The sequence below is a fragment of the Rattus norvegicus genome, chromosome 17, assembly GCF_021556685.1.
Source record: "Rattus norvegicus strain SHRSP/BbbUtx chromosome 17, alternate assembly SHRSP_T2T, whole genome shotgun sequence".
Taxonomy (NCBI): domain Eukaryota; kingdom Metazoa; phylum Chordata; class Mammalia; order Rodentia; family Muridae; genus Rattus; species Rattus norvegicus.
The window spans coordinates 23,019,178-23,038,780 of record NC_141550.1 but is presented as its reverse complement, the minus strand read 5'-3'; the positions used below and the strand labels follow the sequence as shown (position 1 = coordinate 23,038,780).

General features: G+C 43.7%; 1 long non-coding RNA gene across 2 annotated transcripts in view; it reads left to right on the top strand.

Annotated features, from left to right (window-relative positions):
• LOC120097814 (uncharacterized) overlaps positions 1–19,603 on the top strand; it is a 48,499-nt gene that overhangs the window by 14,077 nt on the left and 14,819 nt on the right. The window contains exon 2 of one of the 2 annotated variants that reach the window (XR_015641210.1): positions 15,934–16,038. The exons of the other annotated variant lie outside the window; for it this stretch is intronic. This is a non-coding gene — a long non-coding RNA (uncharacterized LOC120097814). The remainder of the gene's footprint in view (positions 1–15,933; positions 16,039–19,603) is intronic. 2 annotated transcript variants of the gene reach the window in all.

The following is a 19,603-nucleotide window of genomic DNA, read 5'->3' as shown; positions in this document are numbered from 1 at the left end:
AAGGGAAGTCTAACCCCGTTCTTCCTTTGAGCTGTTACCAAGTCCTCTTCCCTCCACTATTTCAGAAGCAGACTGTCCACTTAGAGTCCACATTTGGATGACTCCCTTTAGCTCTGACCACCTCAGCTGCCTTGGATGACCAAGCCAAAACATGTTCTCTGGATTACAGCCCCGTTCCTCCACAGCATCCTCTTCTAGAAGCTTCCTGTTTCCCAAATGTTGGTGGCGGCAGTTCTCTGCACTCATTTTCTCCTCCTCTTCTTGATATCATCCTGTTGACCACGCCCTCTTCTCCCTCCTCCCCCCCAACCAGGAAGTTGCCCTCTGGTATTGAAGCAGTACTGAGGCTAAATGATCGAGGGAGGGTGTCGAGGGAGAATTTACGATGCCGGAAGTTGGAAGGGCACGGTCAGGTACGGGATAACGAGTGAGTGTACTCTGAAACATTACTCCATGGTAGCAGTCAGCCCATGCAGGTGAGGCAGGTAGCTTCATGGGGGAAGCCAAGGAGCTTTTTATCTGTGGTTAGACACTGAACTTCCTGGGGAGAACAACAGCCCAGGATGGGTCCAAGTCAAGAGGGGATTTCCTGAGATGGTGACAAGGGAGGACAGTGCCTTAACGTCTGCGCTTTGGGTGCCCCACTTCATCCCCATCACCACAGTCAGAAGCAGCATTTTAGGCCTCTGGTCACTGTATGCTCCCTAGCAGTGTTTTGATACTTTCTCTCACATGAGTACAAATGGATATACCTGTAAGTGTATAGTAGTTTTGAATCCTGTTCTGTCTTGGAGGCTAAAATGCAACAATTTGTCAGTTTCTAGAACCTTCCATGGTGTATATTTTGCAATGCAAGGCACCACCTGTTTTTAGGGACTTCAAAGTGGTGATAGAGGACAAAGAATGTCACAGGGCAGTCACACTTGGAACTACACTGGCCCAGCCCCTCAAGGGAAGCCTGTAGCTGAACAAAACAGGAGCCATTGGCGGGCATTCCAGTCAGGAGTCAGCTCCTGCCCTTGACCTGGCTGGCCCAGGGTGGGGTACAGGGACGCCCTGGGAACTCTGGGAAAGGAAGAAAACAGGACTGTAACAGCACTTGTTTTGTCCTGGTACCCTCCTCTTCCTCAGCCCTTAGCTTAGGCACTCATAAGCACCATTTGTTCTAAAACAAAGGAAATAATATATCTGTTATGAGTTCCCTACTGACTCAGGAACTTGACATGGGGCTGGTTCACTATGTGGGTTTTTGTTGTTGTTATTTTTGTTGTTGTTGTTGTTTTTGTATGTTTCTTTTCTTTTCCTTTTCTAGGGCAAATGTCTAGTAGAAGCAAGCAGTCTGGACCGCAAAGCATGAACTCTGTAAATGGTTATTCTCCCTTAGGTGCTCCATCCCTGAGAGATAAATATACGGAAAGACACTCGAGTGTAAAGGAGGAAGGACGCAATGTCAGCGGGAGGCTATGGGGAGAACAAAGGGGTTATGCTGTGGAGAAGTTGAAAATAGCATCCGAAGCTATCAGAGCTGGGGGAGCAGGGGCCGACTCCCAGAAACAATCTCCAAAGAAAAACCCAACCTCCCAGGAAAACGAGCTGAGTTCAGCCTGGTGGAATTGAGTCTCAAAGGTCCGTCTTGGGACACTGCTATCAGGTGGAGAGGCTGGCAGCTCTTGGGGGCATCCTAATTAGAGCAATTTGCAAAACACAAAACTGGCTTAGCACAGTAGGCTTTCTGATCTACAATGTTTGGGGTTTGTTTTGTTCTGTTTCGTTTTTTCCTTTTCTTTTTCATCTCTAAGATCACTGAAAAGGCCCCAGTACTAAGAAGGCATTTAAACCCGGCATATTATTATTTTTCTCTCCAAAGAACTGCTTTTAATTTAATGGTGTGTTGCAGTGTTGCTGGGGCAGGGTGGGAGTGGGGAATTGTGCTAGAAGAAGCTACGCTGACCTTTTCAAGAGAAAGACAGCAGGAGGATGCCTGGAGAGGCTGTGTGTTTCTAAGACAGGGCTTGGGACACTCACGTTACACTTAAGAATCTTCTTCCAAAGCAGGTGTTCTCCCTAAGTCCTTTGGACATCTCTTTGGCAAGCTTGCTAAGACCCAATCAAGCAAATCCAGCCCACCGGTTAGCCACAAGCGGGTTTTATCTTGCGCGCTATCTCTTCCTGTGCACATTAAGTATCTAATACAAACCATGCTGGGGAAAGGTTATTTCTTGTTTTAGATTCCACTTTAATGGGTAGTTAACCTGTGAGTCAACTGTTTCAGAATCCAGGTTCAGTTTCCTCCCCCGCGCAGGCTCTCCAGTGCACCTCATTTCATCCGGGTACATCTTATTTACAAGGTACCAAGCTGTTCGGAGATCCAGCTGGCCATTTTCCCTTTTGTAAACCCAGAGCCCGCTGAACTGTGGGAAGATCGGGTCAGCTGTGGATAAAGCCAGGAGGCGTGGAAAACCTTAAGGGAAGGAAGCTGCCCTTTAGAAGCTTTGACCTTCTGATTAAAGTAATAATTAAGCCATTATGTCTGTTTGGAAGGTCTTTGGGCTGGTCCATTAGCTTTCCGAACAAAAGTCTTTCAGCTACAGACTCCAGCTCAGGGCACTGGGGCGTTCGAGATCAGCACCGGTCACAAACCAAATGGTTTCATTATTAGACACTTGTCATAGCCACCCGATTCTGCCTTATATTAAATTTCAAGATGAAGAGCATCTCCAATGCAGCTCCAGTTAGCCCAGGCCTCTTTGTCTACCTCAGTTTTGGAAGGGAACCAACCGCAAGATGAATTGTGTTTATTGGGGATGGGGCAGGGATGGGGTCATCTGAACATGTGCTTTTCTGTACCTGTCTACAGCAGCACAGGAGTGCTGATAGGAGCCCGTGTCACTGTGAGTGAAAGCACTCCCAGGATGCTCTGGGACCTTTATCTCTGTCTCCTCCCTTCCACCACCATTGAAATCATTTTCATACCAGTATGTGGTGAGCATTATCAGGAGGTTAGAGTAATGGGAATCCTACCCAGGAAGGATGGACAGAGACAAACACAGGAGCTCCAGAAGAAGTCACCAGGCTCTCCGAAGGGCTCTATGCAGCTAGCTGGTCTCTTTCAGCCGGCTTTGTAGAGCTGGGTACTTTTAGAAATGTCTGAGCTTAGAGCGTTTTGACGGTATACAGAGACTCGTGTCTCTGTTTCGTTGTAGATGGTTGAAGTTCCTTTGTTTGCTCTATGGGAATATAATTTTATTCTGTCTGAACCCCAGTCCATGGGACAGTGCCACTGACATTCAGAGCGACCTCAGGCCAATCATCTCTAGACGCACTCTTGTGCCTGCGCATGCGCACACACAGCCAAAGGCATACCTCACTAAAGCCCTGATGTTTCTTAAGCCATTCATTTTGACGTTTACAATTAGCTATCCTGTAATATAAACTTACTTCACAAAGGAGAAAGGGGAGGAAGAGTCAAAAAATATCAACAACAAGGAGCAGATATATTGCATATGCACTGAAAGTTACAAATGCAACTGAAAAAAACAGAAGAGGAATGAAAAACGCAGAGGGCAGTTGCAACGGCAGAGGGAGCATCTCAATAGAAGCTTTGAGTGTAATTTTAATGAGGCAGGGAGAAGAGGAACAACTGAGGCTTTCTATTTCTTGTCATGAAAAATTGATCTTACCAGTCAACGACAAACGTAGGAAATATATTCTTATATATGTCCCGTCCCAATGTGTATATATACACACATATCCATCATCCTAATATTTGTCGGTTAATACTCTAAAGATATTTATGTATGCAATAATATTAATATTTATTTTGTAATTAGATGCCTATGTAATTATGTACGCTGTATGTGTGTACATATACATTTCATAATTTTAATAACATTTCTAAAAAGAATGTGCCCTCAGACATTTGAATATCTCATTCAAGTCAGGTAGCTAGCTAGCTGCATGAGAAATCTCTATCTAGATTCCTTCCTAACGTGACCCAGTTACATCTCTCGGAAGTGTGAACGTGGAAGTCTGTGGTTTTGATCTGTTACTTCGATCAGGATTCATACTACTGTGTATAGACTTTAGCTTGAGGTGAGGTGCTACCGGAAGCAGCAAGGGCTCCTGGGATGCCGCTGATGCCTGAAGGAGGACGGCTGTTGGAGCAGGGCTCCGCCAGTGCCTCATGCCACATACATCACTCCCAGTCTCATACCCAAGTCAGAGCCCTGGCTTCTGTTGTCTTTGAAGGTTTTAGTGCACAAATAAGCAAATAAGAGGCGAGGAATGTCCAGTCATTGTTTGCGGAGTTTCTGGAATTTCGAAGTTAGTTGTTTAGGAAAGGCTTTGCTTCAGTGTTTATCAAACAGCGCAGGCTCATGAATAACTTCCTGGGGTACTGGCCCACATTCTCTGTCTCCTTGGCGTCTCTTGCCCAGCAAGGCTCATTCAGGGCGTCTTCCCAACATCCTGTCTGGGAACGAGCTGCTTTTCTCTGCTTACTAAGCCCCAGTGGTCCTTATTGAAATGGCCTCCTGCCCAGGAAGGGCTGCTGTGGCGCCTGGCTGGAAGTAACCATGGTTTCTAGGAAGACACACACACACACACACACACACACACACACACACACACACACACACACACACACACACACACACAAATGTGCGTGCGTGAGCATGCTGGAAGTCTTGTTCTGAAAAGCCAGAATGTTCTTCCTAAGGAACTTTCCTGACAGGGGAACCAGCAGGTGTTACAGCAACATCTAAAACAGGCCAAGTCAGGGGCAGGGCACACATGTGGAAGTCAGCCAGAACCACAAGCGGCAGCCCTGGTGACTAAGGCAAGTTGAGGTGGCATGGGGATTTTCCATGGGCATAAGAGAACACCGTGTGTGTGGTTGTGTATGTGTGATTGTCTGTGTGTGGTTGTATGTTTGTGTGTGTGTGTGTGTGGAGTGTATATGTGTATGTATGTGTGTAGAGTGTATGTGTGTGTGTGTGTGTTGTATGGAGTGTATGTGTGAAGTATGTGTGTGTTGTATATGTGTAGTGTGTGTGGAGTATGTGTGTGTGTGTGTGTTTGTATGTTTGTGGAGTGTTGTGTGGAGTGTGTGTGTGATAGTGTGTGTGTGGAGTGTATGTGTGTGTGAGATTGTGTGTGTGGAGTATGTATATGTGGAGTGTTGTATGTGTGAAGTGTGTGTGTGAGTGTGTGTATGTGAAGTATACGTATGATCATACGTGCATTCAAGTGTAAAACTTACTGAGACATGTTCAAAGCCAGCAGCATTTAAGAGAAAACTAACAGCAGAAATTCATCTAAAAAGAATGTTGCTCACCCCAAGCATGTTCTAAAGCTATTGCGATTCTTTTCACATTTTATTTATTTTTTTTTAAATTTAGAGAATACTTTATTAGTTTTTGTAATCAAACCCACGTAGATAAGACCTTACATATTTAATACAGTGTGTTACCCCTGTACAAATGGAAAAAACTTAAGTTCAACATTTCTAGACCAATATGGCTGTTAATTTCTGTACAGTGCCAACTCAACACAGTAAACGGGGATACTTTTTTCCAAAGTTGACAGCACAGCTAAAGTTTCAAAAAATTCAAATTATATATCTGTATATATATATTTATATTTATATAAAAAGACCAATAATAGCAGTGTGTTATGCATCAACAGCAGCAACAGCTTTTCCAGGTTCTGCAGTCATCTGAACAAAACTGTAGAGACATCCAGCACACTCCATTAAAAAAAAAAAAAGTAAAAAAACAAAACCCAAGAAAACAGCACAGTTCTGTTACTCTTGTGGTACCTGGCACCATTTTTTTTTTTTTGTTCTTTTTTTCGGAGCTGGGGACCGAACCCAGGGCCTTGCGCTTCCTAGGTAAGCGCTCTACCACTGAGCTAAATCCCCAGCCCCCATTTTTTTTTTAATTAGCTTCTCAATCATCATCTGGAAAGAAAACATTCTGAGCAACATCATTAAAAACAGCTCTGATAAAGCACGGTCACTACTATGTATCATAAAGCAGGTACAAGCTATTTTACATCCACAGAGGTATGATACAGTACTGTCCTACATCTATAATACTAGAGGATACAATTTAAAAGGCATTATTTGAGACTTGATTCTACTTTTCCAGCAGAGGGCCCAAAGGATGGTGTGACACAGCTTTGTAAAGAAACATACTCTAGACAGGATTTCCTTTCACTAGTGGCACAGTTCTAAGGATTCATTCTCTCCATGAATGTCAGCTAAAACCGTTATTAAAAAAATGAAATATCCCTAGAACAAAACCGTATAACCACCGGATTCACATGAAGATGACCTAGTGGAGACAAGCTGGACCTCACCTTACCAACAAGCTATCAAATCTGTTATGTTTAAACAGTGAGACCTCCAAGGAAGGAGATGCCAAGTAATGCTTCAAAGCTTCAGACCACAATCAAACACAGCATCCTTTTCAACAGAAGCAGAAGCTCATCTGAATATGCTCAAGGATGCTGACATCAACATTTAATCATCTTCTCACTCATCCAGGAAGAAGGGGAGATCAGTTACTACTGTACTTTATTGAGTTCAACCAAATCACCATGTTACAAAAATAGCAAGCTGCCATAATAAAAAATAAGGCTCCTCTATCCAGCACCAGATAGCATCATTTTACTTTCAAGCCTAGAAATTGCACACTTGTATATAAACCAACCGAAGATGAGGATTGAGAGTTCATCTTGGTGGATTTTTCCTTTGATGAATATGAAGTGTCCTTCCTTATCTTTTTTGATGACTTTTAATTGAAAATTGATTTTATTTGATATTAGAATGGCTACTCCAGCTTGCTTCTTCTGACCATTTGCTTGGAAAGTTGTTTTCCAGCCTTTCACTCTGAGGTAGTGTCTGTCTTTGTCTCTGAGGTGTGTTTCCTGTAGGCAGCAGAATGCAGGGTCCTCATTGCGTATCCAGTTTGTTAATCTATGTCTTTTTATTGGGGAGTTGAGGCCATTGATGTTGAGAGATATTAAGGAATAGTGATTATTGCTTCCTGTTATATTCATATTTGGATGTGAGGTTATGTTTGTGTGCTTTTCTTCTCTTTGTTTTGTTGCCAAGATGATTAGTTTCTTGCTTCTTCTAGGGTATAGCTTGCCTCCTTATGTTGGGCTTTACCCTTTATTATCCTTTGTAGTGCTGGATTTGTAGAAAGGTATTGTGTAAATTTGGTTTTGTCATGGAATATCTTGGTTTCTCCATCTATGTTAATTGAGAGTTTTGCAGGATACAGTAACCTGGGCTGGCAGTTGTGTTCTCTTAGGGTCTGTATGACATCAGTCCAGGATCTTCTGGCCTTCATAGTTTCTGGCGAAAAGTCTGGTGTGATTCTGATAGGTCTGCCTTTATATGTTACTTGACCTTTTTCCCTTACTGCTTTTAATATTCTTTCTTTATTTTGTGCATTTGGTGTTTTGACAATTATGTGACGGGAGGTGTTTCTTTTCTGGTCCAATCTATTTGGAGTTCTGTAGGCTTCTTGTATGCCTATGGGTATCTCTTTTTTTAGGTTAGGGAAGTTTTCTTCTATGATTTTGTTGAAGATATTTACTGGTCCTTTGAGCTGGGAGTCTTCACTCTCTTCTATACCTATTATCCTTAGGTTTGATCTTCTCATTGAGTCCTGGATTTCCTGTATGTTTTGGACCAGTAGCTTTTTCTGCTTTACATTATCTTTGACAGTTGAGTCAATGATTTCTATGGAGTCTTCTGCTCCCGAGATTCTCTCTTCCATCTCTTGTATTCTGTTGGTGAAGCTTGTATCTACAGCTCCTTGTCTTTTCTTTTGATTTTCTATGTCCAGGGTTGTTTCCATGTGTTCTTTCTTGATTGCTTCTATTTCCATTTTTAATTCCTTCAACTGTTTGATTGTGTTTTCCTGGAATTCTTTCAGGGATTTTTGTGATTCCTCTCTGTAGGCTTCTACTTGTTCTCTAAGGGAGTTCTTTATGTCTTTCTTGAAGTCCTCCAGCATCATGATCAAATATGATTTTGAAACTAGATCTTGCTTTTCTGGTGTGTTTGGATATTCCATGTTTGCTTTGGTGGGAGAATTGGGCTCCGATGATGCCATGTAGTCTTGGTTTCTGTTGCTTGGGTTCCTGCGCTTGCCTCTCGCCATCAGATTATCTCTAGTGTTACTTTGTTCTGCTATTTCTGACCGTGGCTAGACTGTCCTATAAGCCTGTGTGTCAGGAGTGCTGTAGACCTGTTTTCCTGTTTTCTTTCAGCCAGTTATGGGGACAGAGTGTTCTGCTTTCGGGCATGTAGTTTTTCCTCTCTACAGGTCTTCAGCTGTTCCTGTGGGCCTGTGTCTTGAGTTCACCAGGCAGGTTTCTTGCAGGGGAAAAGTTGGTCCTACCTGTGGTTCCAAGGCTCAAGTTTGCTCGTGGGGTACTGCCTAAGTCCTCTCCGCAGCGGCAGCAACCGGGAAGATCTGTGCCGCTCTCTCCGGGAGCCTCCGTGCACCAGGGTTCCAGATGGCGTTTGGTGTTTTCCTCTGGGGTCTGGATGTGCACAGAGTGCAGTCTCTTCTGTTTTCCCAGGCGTGTCTGCCTCTCTGAAGGTTTAGCTCTCCCTCCCACGGGATTTGGGTGCAGAGAACTGTTTATCCTGTCTGTTTCCTTCAGGTTCCGGCGGTGTCTCATGCGCAGGGGTCCTGCCGCTCCTGGGCCCTCCCCTACGGGAACCCAGAGGCCTTATACAGTTGCCTCTTGGGCCAGGGATGTGGGCAGGGGTGAGCAGTGTTGGTGGTCTCTTCCGCTCTGCAGCCTCAGGAGTGCCCACCTGACCAGGCGGTGAGGTCTCTCTCCCACGGGGTTTGGGAGCAGAGAGCTGCTGCGGGCCGGGATCCGAGGGTCTTTTCACATTTTAAAACAGTGATTCTCAACCTGTGGGTTGCCATCACCCTGGGGGCAGGCGTCGAATGACTATTTCGTAGGAGTGGCCTAAGACCAATGGAAAACACCGATACTCATTTTGCAATTCATAACAGTAGCACCATTCCAGTTATGAAGTAACAGAACTTTATGGGTGAGGTCGTCACAACATAAGGAACTGTGTCAAGGGTTGCAGCATTAGGAAGGTTGAGAGCCACTGTTTTAACGGGTTACTGGAGAGAATGGGGAGAGCGAACGTAAGGGGCAGGTATGTCCTTTAAATTTACTCTCCATCTCTAAAACACCCCATGCCTTAGATTGGTTTGCTGACAAAACGCCATGACTGAAAGCAATATGGTGGGGAAAGGCTTTATCTCAGCTGACAGGTTCGAGACCACCATCAAGAGACTCCAGGGTAGGAGCTCAAGGTAGGACCCCGGAAGCAGACCCTGAGGCAGAGGCCAGGGAGAGGTGCTGCTTACTGGCTTGCTCCCCAGTGACTTGCTCAGAATTCTTTCTTACAGCACCCAGAACCATCTGTCCAGGGGTGACACCACTCACAACAATGTAGTCTCCCCCGATCAATCACTAATCTAGAAAATGCCCCACCACATAAGACTACACGACGGTCTTATGGAAGCATTCTCTAAACTGAAGTCCCTTCTTCCTGAGTGGCCTAGCTTGTAGCAAGTTGACAAAATCATCATCATCATCACCACCACCATCACCACCATCATCATCACCATCATCATCATCGCCACTGCCGCCGCTGCCGCTGCCACCACCACCACCACCACCAGGACAGCCTGCCTGAATAAAAAAAAAAGGCTAAGGTGGCAGAATAGTAGACTTTTTAGAAATAACACCTGTATTATTATCATGCTTAAGATATTCAACCTTGGGGGTTGGGGATTTAGCTCAGCAGTAGAGCGCTTGCCTAGGAAGCGCAAGGCCCTGGGTTCGGTCCCCAACTCCGAAAAAAAGAACCAAAAAAAAAAAAAAAGATATTCAGCCTTTAAGGATTCCAAGCACCAAGAAACTGAATGCCTTGTAGAATCATGATTCGGGCTTCCAGATGCTCAATATAGCATGACCATCAAAGCCAGTGTTATAGGTGTATGACATTGACACAGCCCTGGACTCAAAAGAGTTCCTAATCCAGTTTCACACACAGCTGTGGCCATCTTGAAGCCCTTAATAGTTTTTATCTAACTTGAAGATTTCAATATAACACAGGTGAGCTGAGTTAAGACAGAAAATGCATCTCCTGGTCCTTGGCCCTGGCTCACATTTAGAATTTGTAATGTCACATGAACACAGATTCTACTGAAAGAGAATATGATTGAAGGGTGTCTAGGACTGAGTGAGAAAGGAAGGACGCTGACTTAGTCTCATTTTTGCCAGAACTTGTCTTGAATAAAGAACAAAGACCTTGAGAATCTGAGAAACACAACCGGACACCCCACCATGTCCTTTCTGGTTAATCTTACTTCCCTGACTTAGGTAAAGTGATGATACAGGTTAAGAGGGGGGGGGGGGAGGAGATGAACAGTACACTTTGTCTTTGGTTCTTAACATTTTGCTATTCTACATCCACATGTGTATGCAGAAGCCACAGGGTTATGAACAATGTAATTTCAATGATTACATGCATGTTAAACACCTTTGTGTTTGCATTTTTAAACCAACACTTTACAACAGAAAGGTCAGCAATAAAACTCATCCCAGACACTTTTAGATTTAATTTTCTTAACTTAGAATGACATCAAGTAGCAAAGTAAAAGCTTCAGAGGTGAATATGATCAAAATGCTTTATTTATGTGTAAAAATATCACGCCGGAGCCCATCATTAGGTATAATTAATATATACTGGTTTAAGTCAATAACGAATCGGTAGGAAGAAAAAAGTTGACAGGTTGCAAAAGAAAGGAAAATGCTTCACACTACAGAGCCTTCGACAGTGCTGCTTGCCTTTAAACAATTTTCATCTTTCTATGAGTACCACAAAAATATATATACATATATATATACATGTATGTATGTATGTATGTAGCTGGCACTGCTGGCGATAGGTCCGAGTTTCTGTGGAAGCACATGGTCACTCTTGGCCAGATTTGGGGATAGCTCATTGACCAGTGTTCACTTGGCATGGATTTGGGTTCCATGTACGTGGTTATATTTGAGTTTTCCTGAAGCACACCTTGAGACTCAGAACCAAATTTAAGACGCTCCTTACAAACATCAACCAGGAGCGAAGGCAGCAAGCTTTGGATGGTGGGAGAGGCGGTAAGCAAGGTATGGAGAAGGCGGTTCACTGTGGCCACCCCAGCTCATTCCTCCTGCAATTCCTGGGAGGCAGTGTTATCTCTCCCAATCAGCCTAGAGGAAGAGCAAGGAAGACAGAATATCTGTCTATGCCTGGTGGGAATTTATTCCTGGAGGTGTTAGTCCTCCATCATTTCTGACTTGTTCTGCTCCTGTCTAGGATGACCGCGGAAAGAAAAAGAAAAACAGCCCTAAGGAAGACAGTTGCAAGTGTAGACAAGGTATTATCAACACCCATCACACTAGTCAATTAGTAAAAGACAAGAGATGCCTGCCAGATAAGAGACTCCATAGCACAGAAAATGCCTCAGAGAGGCCCAACTGTCAGATCTTTTATATATCCAGCTAGAATGTTGGTGCCAAGTCAGTTTGTGCGAGTACCAGCTAAGAAGCTTCTAGTAGTGTGGAGAAATGCAGGAAACTGAGAAGTCTGCAGACAGCTGCGGGGAACTTGTGGTTGATCAGGAGGCCTAGAAAGAAAACCGGTGGGGCTTGTCAAAGACCAGCTTCAGACCTCAGAATCCATCTAGCCTTTAATGACTCTGACCTAGCTGTTCATTTCTGATTCTTTCAAGGTATCTAGGAACCATAAATCTACTGCCTACTCTCCGCCACAGCCCCACTGGTGCACAAAACAAGTGGCCATGGGCCAACACATGCTCAAACCCATGTGTTTAGTCTTCTAACCTGGGATGGGAAGCCTTATACCACGGATGTGAAGTGCTAACTAATAGTAGATAAATAGAAACTTATTTAACACAAGATCAATTTTGACCAGTCAACACAGGAAAAGTATGGGGTTTTGACAAACCTCATAATCTGTTTTTTGTAAATCACATACATAATAATTTACATCATTGTATGTACACTTGTAAACTGTCATGTTTATAAAATTTTGTTGGCTTACACAATGGTATTTAGAGGTGAGCATTACTCTATATCCCTTTGTTTTAAAGTTTATGTTAAATATAAATATAAAGTTGGAGTGTGAATATGTGTGTTTATGCATGAGTGTGTGTGTGTGTGTGTGTGTGTGTGTGTGTGTGTGATACTCACCTGAACTTCATCTGTTACTTTTGAAAGCTCAGGCACATACATACTATTTTTTTTTTTTATTAACTTGAGTATTTCTTATATACATTTCAAGTGTTATTCCCTTTCCCGGTTTCCGGACAAACATCACCCTCCCCCCTCCCCTTCCTTATGGGTGTTCCCCTCCCAAACCTCCCCCCATTGCCACCCTCCCCGCATAGTCTAGATCACTGGGGGTTCAGTCTTAGCAGGACCCAGGGCTTCCCCTTCCACTGGTGCTCTTACTAGGATATTCATTGCTACCTATGGGGACAGAGTCCAGGGTCAGTCCATGTATAGTCTTTAGGTAGTGGCTTAGTCCCTGGAAGCTCTGGTTGCTTGACATTGTTGTACTTTTGGGGTCTCGAGCACCTTCAAGCTCTTCCAGTTCTTTCTCTGATTCCTTCAACGGGGGACCTATTCTCAGTTCAGTGGTTTGCTGCTGGCATTCGCCTCTGTATTTGCTGTATTCTGGCTGTGTCTCTCAGGAGCGATCTACATCCGGCTCCTGTCGGTCTGCACTTCTTTGCTTCATCCATCTTGTCTAATTGGGTGGCTGTATATGTATGGGCCACCTGTGGGGCAGGCTCTGAATGGGTGTTCCTTCTGTGTCTGTTTTAATCTTTGCCTCTCCCTTCCCTGCCAAGGGTATTCTTTTTCCTCATTTAAAGAAGGAGTGAAGCATTCACATTTTGATCATCCGTCTTGAGTTTCGTTTGTTCTAGGGATCTAGGGTAATTCAAGCATTTGGGCTAATAGCCACTTATCAATGAGTGCATACCATGTATGTCTTTCTGTGAGTGGGTTAGCTCACTCAGGATGATATTTTCCAGTTCCAACCATTTGCCTACAAATTTCATAAACTCGTTGTTTTTGATAGCTGAGTAATATTCCATTGTGTAGATGTACCACATTTTCTGTATCCATTCCTCTGTTGAAGGGCATCTGGGTTCTTTCCAGCTTCTGGCTATTATAAATAAGGCTGCGATGAACATAGTGGAGCACGTGTCTCTTTTATATGTTGAGGCATCTTTTGGGTATATGCCCAAGAGAGGTACATACATACTATTTTTATTCATTTGTTACTGTTGTATTATACAATATTGTATTGCATTTAGTGAAGCTTGGATTCACCATACATAGTGGTCAGCAAATGAATCTCTTACTGTTTCCTGGTTGCTGGCAGAAGCCATGAGACTCCTTGGTCAGAGAGAAATGCCTCTGTTAACTAAGTCAGAACAAGCCTGTTACCTCCTGCCCAAGCAACATAGTCTGGATGTCTCTGTGGATTGTCACTCCCTCAGTGGCTTTCCATTGCAGCTAAAGCAGTATTGGGACACTAGTGTTTTCTTAACAAGTCATAAGCGAACCTAGGGTTTGTTCACAAAGAATCAATCAAGGCTGCATTTCTTTGGGTGACCTGTGAAGAACCGGTGGGCCTCGCTGTACTGACGCGCTAAGCAGGAAGTCCAGGGACACTAAAGCATGTGTTGTCCAAACAACCTATATTTTTAAGAAGAGAAAAGAAAGAATTGATAATTAGATGCAGATTAACTATTGAGATAGAAAGATGCAATGTCTGTGATAAGGCTGCAACGGATGGCAGATTAGACCTTGTAGGAAAACGCAGACAATGAACTGGAAGTGTCATCAATGGACACTTTTCACAAAGAAACATATCAATAACAAAAAGCAGATGGAGGGAGCATGAGTAAGCTGATAGACAAATGTAAATGGTGTGCGTGTGTGTGTGTGTGTGTGTGTGTGTGTGTGTGTGTGTGTGTGTGATGGGGATGGGTGTCGTTAAGTTTGGGAAGGCAGACAAAGTAATGTTTTGAAACAGGGCCTGAAAACCAGGCAGTGTGTGGGCTGACAGTCACAAGGGAACGGAGGCGAGGTCAAGAAAGACTAAAATAAAGATTGAGCAAATTAGGTAAATAACACCACTGGGACAACTAATTGGAAAACATACTCTATATGTCAAAACTATAGGCCACTCAGAGGAAATGGAAGTCCTGGGCTCTCTGCCCTGGCAGGTGGAGTCAGAGCCAGATTCAGTCATCTTTAGTCCCAACCCTGACACATCTGGGCAGAGAGCACTGGCAGAAGGCAGATTGAGAATTGCTGGCCCTGAGAAACAACAGCCAGTGAGCAGTGCTTACTGGGAAGTTTGAGGATGGAGGATGTAGAAAAACACCTGAGGACAAAGGAGACCACATGGAGGGGCTCCAAGAGAATGCAGGGGTCTTCCCAGGCAGACTCTGCCCTCTTCATCCCTATGCACATTAGTTTTCTAGACTCTGGGATCTCAGAATTTGTTTAGGACATATTTGTAGTAGGAACCACGGTATTAGGGCCAGAATTGTCTCCGAAATTCCTGCGATGAAACCTGGACACTTCATACCCCAGGATGTGACTGTATTTGGAGACAGCCAAAGAGAAGCCAGAGTTCTGCCCTCTTCATGTCAGACCCTCAGCCTTCAGAACAGAGGAGGACGAACTTCTTTATATACATACACATAGACATACACATACACAAATACACGTGTGTGTATGCATGCACATGGATGTACACACAGATACCTGTGAAGGCCAGAACAATCATTGGATCCCCAGGAGTTGGAGTTACAGGCAGTTGTAACTCAGTAGTGGGAATAACTTGGAAGTCCAGCTTGGTAGAGTTCATCCTCTTAGTAGACCTTTGGGCTCAATGTTCTGATGTCAACATAAACTCAATTCTAAAATGAGCTTCGAATAGCCATTGCATTAGAGATGCTTATCAAGGCCGAAGGGAGATAATGCAAGCAGAATCCTTAATATGTGGTAACTGCTTGTTTCCCACCAATAGTAAAATTCCTCAAGGGCCTGCGACATGTTCTTCTCTGCCCTTCAAATAAACAGTAGCACTTGTCAGCTTTTTACCTCAAGGATCCAATTGTAGGGGGAAATGAGATCTAGGTGGGAAAAATCGGGTCCGCCAGGAGAACCCTAAGGGTCTTTCATGGTTAGATGCCTCTTGTGTTCTAAGCTTGCTGTAGTAGCTATCATTTTACCCCTCTACCCAGTTACAAGGTCTTTACCTGACTTTCGAGGGTGTGAAAACCTGTCCAGAGCACTCAAAGGATTTTTCCCAAAGGGCGGAAGCACCAATCTATGGAGCTGGAATCAATCCCACATGTGTTGACTCCAAATCCATTTATGTGATAACTACCAGGCTAGAGTCTTATTCTAGTTTTCTATCCTGATAGTCTCGTGCAGCAGTTAAAAACCTCTTGCTGATCCTACGTCATGGATTAGCAAAACATGACCAGGGGAATACTGAGTCATGCAAGCACACATCTAATTTTAGATGCAGTCAGTTCTCGAATCCAAAGAGGGTTTCCCCCCTACCCTGCTAGTCTGTCATTATTTAGATAGCTACTGTAGTGAATTTGAATGAGAAATAACACCAATAGTGTTGGACATTTGGTCGACAGCTGGTGTTATTGTTTGGGATTTAGGAAGTGTGGCCTTGTTGTAAGAAGTATGTCGCTTGGGGATGGGCTTTGAAGATTAAATGCCCTGTCCCATTCCCAGTTTGTTCCTTCTGCTTTCTGCTTGCAGTTCAAGATGTGAACCTTTAGCTTCTGCTCCACTTGCCTTCCCTGCTGCCCTCCACCATGTTCCCCTACCATGATGGATGCTTAACCCTCTGGAAGCATGCAGCAGGTAAACTTTTTCTCCTATAAGTTGTTGCCTTGGTCGTGCTGTTTGATCACAGTAGTAGAAAAGAAACTAACACAATATTCTTTAGCTAATCAGATCCTCACTGAGTGACTCTGGTGGTGGTAGTCTATGCGCTGTGGATAGATTTTACTTTCAGGAATAGTTGAACAAAAATTAGGGACACTTCAATGGTTAAGAGCACTTGCTGTTCTTGCAGAGGACCTGGGTTCATTTCCCAGCACCACGTACACAGTGACTTACAACCATGCATAACAGTTCTAGGGGATCCAGTGACTTCTTCTGGCCTCTGTAGGCACCAGGCACACATGAGGTATACATGCACGAATGCATGATAAGCACTCATGCACATAAATAACATTAAAACAAACCCTTTAAAATTTTGTTTTTATTTTATATGTATGACTTTGTTTACATGTATGTATGTATACCATGTGTGTGCCTCTGCAGTGTTCTTCCCCACAGACTTCTCTACACTCTGAGGGATGCTTTCAAATGCTACTTTTCCTGTACGGATGGGATGTGGATTTCATCAGCTAAGACAGCCTCTCTGTCTCTGCTCTAAACTGCATGAATGACCTTGACTACTTGATTGCTCTTGGCCCTGGGCTTCTCAATTGTGAATCACAGTAATTGTGCCTAATGATTTCCCAAACCTCTTAGAAATTGATTCTATAAAACGGGACCTCTGCTTAGCTCTCTGAAACTAGTAAGACACCCAGAGCCATGTGGAGGTCAAGACTGCCCCTGTGGCCTCTGCCTGGCTGGAGACGATGCCTTTTAATGGTTGGCATCATAGGGAAACTATGTCAGAGAAAACATCAGCGACGGAGGGCAGGACCTCATTGAAGAGTTGGTTACAGGAATGAGTCTGCTGGAGACTTAAGAGAACCTAGTAGGCATTCACAGGTTCAACAAGTACAAACCCCACAAGAACTCCCTGGCCCCAGAACAGAGAGTCCCAGAACAAAGCCTGTTTTGATCCTTTGTCTTGATGGAGGGTGATACCAAGTATGCAGCGTGGACTGTGGGGCTTGTGTTGTTTGCTTGCCAGTAATTAAACAGGAAGACACAAGCTAGTGATTTGGTTAGTTTTGGCATGTACAATTCAGGGTGGGAAGTGCCCTTGAGTTCTGGCTGATCACCCAGTGTTTAGTTTTTGTTTTGTTTTTTTGTTTTTTTTTTTTTGTTTTTTTTTTTAAATACGAGTGCTGCTTTTAAATACCAGCGAGTCTCGTTGAGGTGTAATCGTATAGGAGCAAATATATCCTGGTATGTGGGACAAACATTCCAGCTGACTGGGATCATAACCATTGCTGTAATGTCAGTGATAACAGCAGTGACCACAACAAAAGCCAGGGGAAGGTCCCTGGGGATCTCCCAGGGGAGGCCTTTTCCATTTATGGGAAAAGAGTTGGAAGAAGCAGGAATTTGGTGCTGATACCTAGATAGCCTTTGCTTAAAGGAACACTTCCTAGACCTCAGAGAGGGGCTACCTTCGGTCTTGGAGGCCCTGGGATCATAGCCAGCCTGGTTTCGGAGTTAACTAGGTGACCTTGGCTGACCTTGTATGTAGTTTTGAGAAGCTTTTGACTTGCTGGCTTGAAGTTCACATCATTGTGGAGTTTGGTTCTTAGATCTAATGTGCTACGGTTTGGCTCGTGACTGTTTTTATTAGTTTCCATGTATTCAAGGTTGAGTCTACAGCCCACAGCGCTGTAGGGAAGTGCTTGAACCTTTAGGGGATGGACACTTGTGGAAGGAAGTTATGTTATTGGAGCCATGTCTTGAAGGGGGTGTTGGACCTGGATTACCTCCCCTTCCTCCTCTAACTCTCCTTCCAGCTACAGTTGAACAGCCTTCTCTACAGCATGCTACCAACCTATGTCAAATGCGACATCACCACAGCCCAAAGCATCATACCCAAATAATCATGGATTGTAAGCTCCGAGTCAGAATAAAACCTTCCTGCTTTCCATTTGACTGTGGTCAGGCAGTTTGTTTCAGTGATAGAACAATAACTAACACAGAAACTGTGACTCGTGACTTGATGCCCTGGGTCTAAGACGTTCTGGGCCCTTGCTGCCCATGCAGACCATGGACCATTTGATGAGAGTTTGTTAGAAACCACTCGCTTGATATAAAAATAAGAACCTATATTTGACAAGATAATAAAGTGATTCGTTCTCAAAAATCATTCTTAAAAATTAGTTCTCAAAAAAAAAAATGTGGTGTTTCCTGTGGAAGAACATGAAAGGAAGCAGTGTTGCCCTTGACTTACAGCAGAAGACCACACAGAAGACAGAATTCAAATTCCTACACTCTGTGGGTACAATCTTTCTACCTTATGATCTATGACTAATCTTTTTCAAAGGTCAAAATGGAAGATTAATTTTTTCTTCTCGTTCATTTTTTTCCCTTTTCTATTTATTTATTTTCTCTTTTTGAGAGACAGGCCTTCATGTAGCCCAAGTTGGCCTTGAACTCTTTGTATAGTTGAGAATGATTTTGAACTCCTGATCCTCCTGCCTCCACTTTCCAAGTTCTGGGACTAACCCCAGTTAGTTTACATGGTCGTGGGTCTAGAACCAAAGACTTTGTTCACACCAGGTAATCACTATACTGATGGGACTATAGCCCTAGCCTCAGATTTCTTTTCTTTAAAAACTATTTTGAAGGAAAAAAAAAAGCTGAGACAATCCACAAAAGAAGAAAAAGGATCTTTAATACCACCACTTAAAAACACAAGACTAGACACAGAAACATGAGTTCAGAGCTCCTAGACAATTTCTGCTCTCACTCACAAAATAACCAGTGAACTGATTGCATTGTATTTTATCCTAAATACCCCTATACTTGTATGTTTGGATTTATATCTGTACATAAACAACATGAGTTTGTTCTCAGTAATTGTCTCTATGTGTTTTCCAAGCTAGCATAATGAATGGTATTTGATGCACCCTTCTGAGAGGCCTCCACCACAGCCTAGTAACAGCCCTGTTTGAAAAGCATTTTGCTTTAAAAAAAAAAAAAAAAGGGAGTTGAGAGCCTCACACAAAGATGACATAAACCAAATGGAAACTTGGGGTGTCATCCAGACAGCCTGCACTCTCTACCCTCCTGTCTGCTCTCTTCACAACAGGCTACACACTACTCCCTCTCTGGGGACCCGTGGCCTCTGGAGTTTACAAATATAATTCAGGCAGGCTGGAAGAGAGCAGGGGATCTGAGGCTGTGTTCCCAGTGAGGTCAGGAAGAGGCTCTCACACCCCTCCTAGGGTAATATCTTACCTAAGGTGTCCTAGTGTCTTAAAAAACTCTACCTCACTCAGGAAACAGAGGAAGCTGGACTCTCTGTGAGTTTAAAGCCAGTCTAATCAGCATGGCAAATTCTAGGCCAACCATTGCTGCCTAGGGAGACCTTGTCTCAAAACAAAACAAAACAAAACAAAACAAAACAAAACAAAACAAAGCCCCATCAAATTCTTCATGCAGCCTGAGCTATATCTCTTATTTCCTCTTGGACAACTTTCCCATAATTCATTTGAAG